Raw genomic sequence first — 7,809 nt, 5'->3', positions numbered from 1 at the left:
TTAATCACCTCTCTCATCTTTAGTCACCTCTCTCATCTTTAATCACCTCTCTCATCTTTAGTCACCTCTCTCATCTTTAATCACCTCACATCTTTAGTTACCTCTCATCTTTAATCACCTCTCTCATCTTTAGTCACCTCTCTCATCTTTAGTCACCTCTCTCATCTTTAATCACCTCTCTCATTTTTAATCACCTCTCATCTTTAATCACCTCTCTCATCTTTAGTCACCTCTCTCATCTTTAGTCACCTCTCACATCTTTAGTCACCTCTCATCTTTAATCACCTCTCTCATTTTTAATCACCTCTCATCTTTAATCACCTCTCTCATCTTTAGTCACCTCTCTCATCGCCCCAGGTTGTCCTGCTGGATTTCTGTTTCTGTATTCTTGTTTTTGTCTGACTCTGGCTCCCTGTGTTCCCTGCGAGTTTTTTTTTTTTTTGTTAGAATAAAAACATTCTTTTTGAAGGTGAGGAGGAGAAGTGAGCGTTGGGTTTTCGGTGCGTTCAGCTGGGCAGAGCGGCGGGTTGATGGAGGATCTGCTGAGGAGCCAGAGGGTTGATCAGTTCAGCCAGCTCCGTGTTGATGTTGGCCTCCGTCGCTCACAGCAGCGCTGAGCTCACTCATGTAAAGTTTGTGTGAACATATAATCACCCACTGAACCGCCACAGACCGTTTTATAGACTCCCAGAGCTCAGAAATATGCACACATTAATATGAGAACAGCCTCAGACCACTAACCTAACCAGAGCGTCCGCCTCTCGGGTTCTCACAGAAATCAGGACGTTGGTGAAGAAAATATTTACTTCTGTTTGATCAGGACGATGATGCTGTTGGAAAGAAAAAACCTCAAGAAAACAGATGTTCTGGATGTTCCTCCATAAATCATAAATGTTCCTATGAATATTAACATCCAGCTGCATCAAACTGAAGCTGTAATCAGTTTTCAGCAGAAAGGATCCTGACTGTAACTCACTCTGTGTCCTGAAACAGGGAGGAGCTTAATTATTTCTACACATAAATATGTTAATTAGGCTGAAATTAAGCTGGCTGTGTTTTTTTCTTTTAGAGATATGGCTTTGTCTTCATTGGTTTTTAAATATACACATGCAGAAATGTTATTGTTTGCGAACCAATACTATTTTTATTAATAACTTAAACCTTTTTGGGGATTTCTTTGATGATTTAATCCTGTTTTTGTTTTTTGTTTTTTCTTAAAAAACTTTTATATTTTTTAATTTAAAAGTTCAATGTTCAGAGTTGCTTTTGAACCATAATAAATGGAACATTGACCAACATATTGATGGGTATTGATAGTTATGATGATGTTTGTTGCTGGTTTCTCAGTTGTTGACTGCAGGATGTTTTTATGAGGTAAAAGGATTTTGAACTGCATTGTTGCTGAAATGTGCTACAAAAACACATTTTATTGTTTGATATAAAATTCTGCATTTGTTGCTAAAATATTAGAAGCATGTAGCTGACCTGATTAGGAACCTGAGGCTCTGATCCACTTTGGTAAAAACTGCAGTTGAACATCCATTAAATTCACTGGTTTTACTGGAAGAAGATCAATATCTTCCTCTCCCTCAATGATATGTGCATAAAATGTTAAAATACTCAATATTTTAATTTGGTTTGACATTGATGTCTTGAAATCTTCCAATAGATGGCGCTATGCATAAATTAATTAATAAATGTAATTATTAAAAAGAGTAAGATAAGTAACGCAGCAGACAGTGAGTCTGATGCAAACCAAAACGGAATTACATTTTCAGTTAAGAAAGAAAAACAGTATTTTTTTTTTTTTACACATTATGAATTTTTCTTGGATGCAGGGAATCACCGATGTTTTCTTTAGAAAAAAGTTTGTATATGTCAAGAATTTATTCCACATCTACTTTGACATGATGATACATTTTAAATTGTAACTATAGCATTTTGTTTTTGTGTGAATCATTTAAAACTTGAATCTTATGCACAGATCCATCCACACCTCTTATTTTATTAGTTTCATCCCTAACAGGATTCCTCTCTGCCACACTGAGATGTTTGCAACTTGGTGGAAAAATGGAGCAAATTTTTCCTGCTGAACTTTCATCTTTTATTTGTATTATTTTCTGCTATTTGCTTTGTGAATCAAGAGAAAAACGGACATGCAGAAAATGATGCAGAGATGTTTATGGAACTGATGTAACGGATTAAAGTTAAATGAACTGAATTTTTATAACCTTATTCCTCCTATTGGGAGAAAACAGAGTCAGTCCGTTGTTCAGCAATAATTGAATACATTTGAAAAGCAATGCAACACTTTGATGGTTTTGAATTCTGCACCTAAAATTAACCAAAGTGTGAAAAACTAACACTGCTTTAAATGATAAAAACTAAGCTAGTACTAAACAATATTTAATAATAATTAATAAAGTCTAGCAACCTCACACTAAAATTAATCAAAACTAACTGAATTAGACAAATAAAACCCCAAAACTATTTTAACCCTGAATGTAACCGGATTTGGTGAATTTTACTGTAAGTTGTGAGGAATGGCTGAACGACGGCGTCGACGTCTAGCAGGTGGGAGAACAGCGATGGGCGCTGTTTCTTCACTTCCTTCCTGCTCCCACACATTCTTCTTCTTCTCTGGTTATTCAGCTGTCAGACTGCCTGGGCTTTATCTGCAGACACAAATTATCTTCAGGGTTCTCCATTGTTAACTCTGCAGTCTGCGCACACACACAGAAACAATGGTGCTGTTTTCCAGCAGCGTGTGGACCCCTGCAGGTGGTTGCTGCTGCGCTCACAGGCTCCTTGTTCGGTTCGGTTTTACAGCCTGGTTTTCATAGGCAGTCCCATCAGACTCTTTACGCCTCAGCAGCTCCATGTTGGATCTCCTGCAGGTCCGGCGGCTGCTGACGGTTAGCATTGAAGCCGCCCATCCAGCCAAACCTGAACCGGTTTAGCTTTTGTTTATCTGAGTTTGATGCATTCAGAAAAATGGTGCAGATCATTAAGACAAGTTGATTCACGTGAAGAAAAGACAATAAAATAAAATCTTCCACATTTACTGGATTCTCTTGAATTCTGCCTTAGTGTGTGTAAACCAGGCTGGTTTATAAGAGAGGATGCGTTTAATCCAGATCCAGCAATAAAATCATTTAAAGGGGCAGTATGATGTAAAATTTACCTTTTTTCAGCTTTACTTTATGTTATAAAGTTATTCCCTCATCTAAAACAAATCTGGAGTGTTCCTTGATTATTTCTTAAAATCCTTTAATCTCCATGGCAACCACAAGCTGTGCAAAATGCCTGATTGGACTTAGCCCGCCTTTTAGACGCAGGTTAAGTGTGAAAACTCCTTTAGACTAGCCAGCAGCAATTAGCAGCACCTGCTGAGCTTATTATATGAGCCACTTCTCAGAGCAGCGTTGGTTAAAACGTTAAACGGTTAATAGAGGGGAGAAAACGCTTTGATAAAAACATAACCCTGATCCAGAGATCATCTTAGTGAACTCAGATCCAGATAAAGAAAGCAGGAAACCCAGCAGGAATCAGATGCTCTGTGCGACTGAACTTCATCCAGGATCCTTTCAAACTGTAGTGGAAAATGTGAAGCTGCTGCAGCTTGTGAATTATCTGAATAATCACTCACTGAACGTTGTCATTCATCTGTGGCTTAAGATTTTCCACAGCTCGGAGTGGAGGAGCTAAATAACCTGTTAAAGCAGCGCCCAACACACACACGCGCACACACACACACACACACACACACACACACACACACAGGGGGCTGATTTACAGGTGGTGTTAAGTATGACTAATGGTGTCGTTTGTTTTGCTGTCATGTTATTTCCCTGCAGTGCTGTGGAAATGGGCGCGGCGCCACCTATTGGAGCTGATAATGACTTCATTGCTCACTGTGTGCAGGACGGCAGCTCGTTTGTGGGAAAGAGAAACCTGGAAGGAGCAGAAAGTTGAAGAAACCTGTTTTTATGACGGGCGGCGCTGATGAACCTGGGCTTAAAACTTCAGAGTGCTCCAGACCCAAACAAGCTGATCCGGGATTTCTGGGAGGAAAATATTTGGTTTGTCTTCTCACTCTTAAAGGAATCCATTAAAATTTACCTCCAGAGCTGCTCTGTCCTGCATACTTTAGTTTACAAGGTAGGAAACCAAATGAAGTCTGGCCCAGTCCAAACCCGGGAGCCACCAGGTTCTCCACAGCGTTTCCTGAAGGAGGAATGGACTTTGGTTGGAAAGTTCCTACAGACCCAGAAGTTTCTGTGGAAACCAGAACAAAGAAGAAGATTACCATAAGGTTCAGGAACATCTGAGGAAACCTGGAGGGAATAGTAAGTCAACTGACTGAGGAGAATCTGGTTTTTCAGCTCCAAACAGAAAAAACAAACACTTGGTTTTACTCTGGAGACAAATAAAAGTATCTGCTCAGGGTTCTTCAGCGTTACCACAGAAAAGCTGCTTGATTTCTCATGACTGATTACTCCTTGAAAAACTAGTTCAGTTACTTGACATTAAAGTAACTATGTTATATTACAAGTTACTTTATTAGTTACATTCTTCCCTGCTCATGTCTGACCAGCTTCTTCAAATCTCCACAAAATGACAAAATGTTTTTACAAATATTAATGTAGTATTTTCTTATTGGATATTTTGAGAGGTTGGAAGAGTATTATTATTATTATCATGCAGTGCAGAACTAGAATTATATGTTTATTTTTACAGTAAAAAAAAGGTTTGCAATAAATATTAATTCACATTAGCTGACATAAACCTAAAATCAATCCAAATCCAGTAAGAAAATAGTTAAAAAGTTATTATTTTTCATGTTGCATTAATGTTTGTTTTATTTTACTCAGTTAAAAGCGACCTCTACATCAGCAATCAGCTAGTAAACCTGTTCTGGGATCGACTGGTAGTGACTCCTTCCTCCACTAGAGGACGTTCACGTCGAGAAGAGCAGAAAATTATAAAAATAGTAGCGCACAGTAAATTATTAAGTAACTGTAATCGTAATATTCAGTTGGAAAAAGTAACACATTAGTGATGTCACTGTTCCTCTGGGAGCTGCTGGCCACACTAAACAGCTCTTCTTCTGATGGAACCAAATGCATACATCTCAAGTTAGGGTCATGTGACTCCTGGGCTTCTGAAGAGGCAGGTTTCAGCAGAGGTCAAAGGTGAGGCAGCCGGTGAGAGGAGCAGAGTGAGAGAAACTTCATCCAAGTTAACATCGAGAGCCTGTCAGGATTTATTAGGCTGGGTAAGCACACACATGCACACACACACACATGCACGCACGCACACACACACACACACACACATGCATGCACACACACACACACACACACACACACACACACACAGACGTACACACACACACACACACGCACACACACATGCACAGCAGAGAGTCATAAAGAGGCTGCAGATAAGTTAACCTGAAAGCAGGACCCAGTGAGATCATGACAGCTGCAGCGGAGCTGCTTTTCCGCTGTTTTTCTTTCCCTGAGTGAAAGTTTACCTTCATCATGACGGAGGAGGAGCAGCAGAGAGGAAGAGGAGGAGCAGGGCCGGCCCCAGCCTCCATGGGGCCCTAAGCAATGTTTGCTAAAGTGGTTCATTGATATATGAATGCGTTATCAAGCGCACCGTTTTGAAACTAAAAAACCCTCAAACATTTAGGGCCAACAGGAGAATCAAATCATGTAAAGTTAAAACTCAGTTCTACACAAAGAAAAGACTCTGGCTGTCGACTGGACCGTTCAAGGTCGCCATCATCAAGCTAAGGTTCTATCAGCAGCTCCACTAATCTTTCTGATAAACATTACATTACCAAGAGACATTAAAACAAACTTTTACCTCAGCTCTTTCTTCTCTCTGTTGCTGAGGGATAAATCTTTTTTTGTGACATTGTTTTGCTAACTTATCTTCCCCCATGCAGTCTGTGCCTGGCAGCTGATGTTACCAGTGAAGTGTGACCTACCGCGGCCACCAGGGGGCCCCCAAGAGCAATTTATGTTTTGTTTTTGTCCATAATATAATTGTAAAAATAAATCACAACATTATAATGAAATTGTGTGTTTTTGCTATTATAATGACATAGAAATCATTGCTAAAAAAAACAAAACAAAAAAAAAACAGCTCCACATAGGGGCCCCCTTGCTGGCCCCGGACCCCTAAGCGACTGATTAATGATTAGTTAGGTGAACTTGGACCGGCCCTGAGGAAAGAGGGGACAGGAAGGAAGACGCTCATGTTTTAATTAGTGTGAGAATCAACCTGTTGATTAAAATGTGATTAAAATGAGCAGAAGGTAAAACTGGATGTTTAGTTGGTAGCGCTGCTGAAGGTGCAGCAGATGACCCTGCTGGTCCAGGGTCATTGGAGTTATTGTTTCACTGCATCCAGGTTTCAAATTGTTGCATTTAAATCAGTAGTGAAGAAGCTATTAACTGTTTAAATGTCTAAATGTATAATTTATTATTGAGACTCTTATTTTTAAGGTTTTGACAGTCCATCTGCTGTGTTGATGCTCATTGCATTGCTGACTGCTAAAGAAGCAGTATGTGTTTTCCATTCAAGTAACTATGTTGCATTCAGTTGTTCTAAAAATGCTATGTATGTCAAATATAAATAAAATTTTACTTCCTGATTTAACACCTTGAAATTGGGCCTGTCTCTTTAAGGACTCTTTCTGAATCCCAGTTTCTATTCAATTTATCACATAGATTTTAATGTGTTAAAAATTTTTAGTTTATTTTTATTTTTATTTTATTTATTTTTTTTACATACAAAGTTCCTGAGGCGGAACTTTAGTCTTCTGTATTCACGTGTTTCCGATACACCTGTAAATCTGACGCACAAGTATCGTCCGCTAACAACAGCGATGGATGAAAACGCTGCTTCTGTGGCCCCATTTGGCGTTAATTTCTGTTTCTAATCCGACCTAATAGGACACTGGAAAATACAGTAAAATGAGCTAGCCTGTTAGCGGAGCCTAAAGTACCATCTCAATGCTAAACATGCAGCAGCTAATGCTAATGTCAGCGTCCACAGTCCACATTCCTAAAGAAGCTCCATGAATGATCAGAACTTCCTGAAACACTTAATAACACTTTGCTCCAATCTGATGGTTGAAGAACAGATTAAAAACTAAATATATTTGTTGTTGAGCTCATATGTTTATTTATTCAATAATTTAGCAGAAAAAAAGGAATTGATAATCTTACTTATTTTGTTGATGCATAGTGTTTATTAAAATACAGTTAATTAATTTCAGACCCTGAAATCATCTCCATTAAAACATTTAACTGAACCACTGTCACTTCTGACGACATGTTCTTGGTGGAGCAAGTAAACATGGAAACCATTAAAACCAGTCACTGAACATATTGAACCTGCTTTCTGTTCTGGAGATGAATCCAGAGATCATTCCCACAATAACAACATTATTCCTCCTAAACCGGAAGATTTGGCTGGTAGATATTTAGTAAATGTTCTCCAGAGCGTTTCAGGTCCAGATTAAGGTTTCTGGTTCTATTAAACCAGACATAAAAGAAGAAGAAAAATAGCTGATTTATTAAAGAGATCCCGACTGAAACACAGAGACGTGAACTTTTTATGGCGGCTCAGTGGTTCTTAACGAGCCTCTCAAACTGTCAGCACTCGGCTCGAATGAACGGCCTCGGCTTCCCAGAGGCTTCCGACGCAAACGCGGTGCCGCTTCCGGGCGGCGGTCTCGAGAGACCTGGGAATACCGAGAGACGTGGGAAACTGCGACGACGAAGGCCG

General features: G+C 39.4%; 1 long non-coding RNA gene across 1 annotated transcript in view; it reads left to right on the top strand.

The window, feature by feature from the left end:
• Nucleotides 1–6,055, top strand: part of LOC106955992 (uncharacterized) — an 18,378-nt gene extending 12,323 nt beyond the window's left edge. The window contains exons 2-4 of the long non-coding RNA XR_001426693.1: nucleotides 3,925–4,349; nucleotides 5,140–5,278; nucleotides 5,960–6,055. This is a non-coding gene — a long non-coding RNA (uncharacterized LOC106955992). The remainder of the gene's footprint in view (nucleotides 1–3,924; nucleotides 4,350–5,139; nucleotides 5,279–5,959) is intronic.
• Nucleotides 6,056–7,809: the final 1,754 nt, after the last annotated feature.

The sequence above is a fragment of the Poecilia latipinna genome, unplaced genomic scaffold (assembly GCF_001443285.1).
Source record: "Poecilia latipinna isolate Pla-1442-1.1 unplaced genomic scaffold, P_latipinna-1.0 Scaffold782, whole genome shotgun sequence".
In the NCBI taxonomy this organism is placed as follows: domain Eukaryota; kingdom Metazoa; phylum Chordata; class Actinopteri; order Cyprinodontiformes; family Poeciliidae; genus Poecilia; species Poecilia latipinna.
Note: the sequence above shows the minus strand (reverse complement) of the source record. Positions and strands in the feature narration are given on the sequence as shown.